At 42.5% G+C, this 2,673-nt stretch overlaps 1 long non-coding RNA gene across 1 annotated transcript in view; it reads left to right on the forward strand.

Annotated features, from left to right (window-relative positions):
• LOC108449367 overlaps positions 1-2,673 on the forward strand; it is a 43,255-nt gene that overhangs the window by 12,693 nt on the left and 27,889 nt on the right. The window contains exon 2 of the long non-coding RNA XR_001865535.1: positions 2,197-2,673. This exon is cut by the window's right edge and continues 3,656 nt beyond it. This is a non-coding gene — a long non-coding RNA (uncharacterized LOC108449367). The remainder of the gene's footprint in view (positions 1-2,196) is intronic.

Raw genomic sequence — 2,673 nt, forward strand, 5'->3', positions numbered from 1 at the left:
GGGGGAAAACCCAGACTGGATCATAGCTGGAATCCGAATAGGGGAAAACCCAGACTGGATTACGGTTGGTATCTGGAATGGGGGAAAACTCAGACTAAATTGGGGCCAGATTCGGGAATGGGCTTGGTTTTCCCATCTTTAGGCATAGCCCTTATTTGCTCTTAAGGCACTGGTTCCAAAAGATTTGGGGGAAAAAAGCTGAAAAGTGAAAATTATCACTGTGATATTTTGAAGAAAAAATGCTGAACCAACCCCAACTGATTATGCAGCAGAACTTAAACCTAAAGCTCCCCAATATCCTAAATACTCATAATAGAATCTGCAGAGCTACTTAGTGGAAGAGAATAATGCCTTGTGCCCCTTTTTGTCTCATTCCTGTTGCAGCTCTAACCTCCACCCTGTGTCATTACTTTTACTGGTAAATGATGAAAGAAGGCACCGTGCAGTTCATAAATTGGATTGGGTTGGAGGACTAACTACCTAAATACGTCTGAGCACTCAGCGAAAAGATTTGAGGTGGGAGAAGGAAATTTCCTTCTAGAACCCCTAGAAAGCCAAGAAAATGTAGAAAGACAGCTGAAGTGCTTTTGGGGAATGCAAATTGTCAACATAATTTTCAAATTCTTTTCAAATTCAAATTGCGGCTTCTGTGGAGAGCTGCTGTACAGTACATAAGGTACACTTTGGGCAGCGTCACTGGGAACATTTATAGAAACTTCCCTTTTTTCCGGCCATTGAAAAAGTAAAGCGTAAGTAGGATACATTCAAAGATGATTTGCAAAATTTTGGCTTTTGCTTATGTAAGCAGACTGTCAGCTGAAACTCCCCCCCAAAGATGCTCGTAAGGCTTTACGCTGGGAAATTTGCTTGAAGAGCCTGACCAGAAGAGAATGTTTGGAAAAAATCCATGCTAGGAGAACAACGGGAATTTGGTTAAAGCTGAATCAACACGAGTATTTCATTTGTGTTTGATACCTCCCGATTATATTAGCAATGGAAACCAGCTGCCTAAATGCTGAGAATCGAATGGGGATTTGATCAAATGGGGAATAAAAGGTGGGGTTTGATGCAGGATTAATCCAAGAGCAGGGAAGCACCCAACAACTCTGAAATGACCGGTTATTGTGAAACATTTTAACCAAAACTCCACCAGAACTTACTTTGAGAATGGCATTCAAATCCTAATGTTCAGAGGTGCTTAACACTTGTTGAGGGTTCACAAAGGGGGTAGGACTGTACAGAAGAATTGGCCACAGAATCTGAGCAGTTTTACACTACACCTTTGTATTTTGTACCTTCAAAAACTGATTATAACAGGGTTTAGTTCTTCCCTGTCTCATGTAACAGCTGCTGATGACTGAGGCGATAAATACCACCTTGGAGAGTGTCCCATGAACAAGCAGTGACTTTACATTTTCGGAACACCACACAGCCGTTGCCTTCCTGAGTGTTATTTACACCTCGTTGTGGAGCACGTAGCTATGCTTTACTTTTCCAAGGGATGTACTACTGCGCCGTGGCATCAAGCACACTTCTTGTCTCATTCCACTGACTTCTGAGGCATGATTTCTGTGCAGTGAGGGATATATTTATCCCACCGCCTGCTGCCCACTGTATTTACCTGCTAAGTGTCCATGGAACGAGGTGATAGTATCTATAGCACCAGGTGATAATGCGCTATTGTGTTTTCAACAATCCAGAGTGCAATGGAATACACCATTAATTCTGATAGGTCTGTGAGGACACCTTTGAAAATGTTTTAAAAGACAGATTAGTGTCTCATCAAGGCAGAGATTAAGTGAAAACACTTTCAAATTTGTCATGCAGTGTGGTATCTGTTGGGTTATTTATTATTTCATAGCGCATGCAAAGTAATAGATCAAATACACCTTAGAGACTCCTCGGAGATATCAATGCCTTTCAGTGTATTTAAATACACTGGCCAGCACAACTGCAGCTTGGCATTTTACTTTCTTCTTAAGACAACAAAGAGATTTTCAGTGCCTACAGAGACGCTGCAGTTCCCTGCATCCCTCGGTTAGGAAATCCAGATTCCCCCTAGACTTGTTCTCACTGGGCTGAACTGCTGTTCTATGGATGGTGCTGCATCACCTGCATGTCCCCTGGAATTTAAATGTTAGACCTGGCTTGGAAGGGCTGTTTTTCCACTGATGTCCATTTTCCTCTAATTGCTAGGTTCAGATGGAATGCTGGGATGGAGCTGCCACCGGCACTGGCCTGGACACACGACAGCTTCTCCTTCACATGGGAGAGTGGGGCAGCGGGATGGACGGAGCCGACAGCAAGGCAATGGGAAAAGAACTTACTTCTGCCTTCTCCCTCCTTCATCTGATTGCACATAAGCAAAGAAGGGAAGTAATACCACAACATATTGTTTGCAATATGCTCTCTTGGCCATAGGGAAGGGAAACAGTTCGGGGATTCTTTTAAAAGCACTTAGCATGACATACAGTCTTTATATTTTGCTTGGGTGATGCCTGCCTTCTGCTTGTCTTACTTATTTAGGTTTCAAGTCCTCTTAGCAAAAGTGTTCCTCTCAAATACATTTTGCAAATCCAGCGAATAGTTTTATTATAAAATAATTAAGACATTATTAACATTCATCCTTACAGCTTCCCCCTCCCCTGACTTCCTCACCATAATGTTCCTGCT

This window comes from Corvus brachyrhynchos, unplaced genomic scaffold, assembly GCF_000691975.1.
Source record: "Corvus brachyrhynchos isolate BGI_N302 unplaced genomic scaffold, ASM69197v1 scaffold69, whole genome shotgun sequence".
Lineage (NCBI taxonomy): Eukaryota > Metazoa > Chordata > Aves > Passeriformes > Corvidae > Corvus > Corvus brachyrhynchos.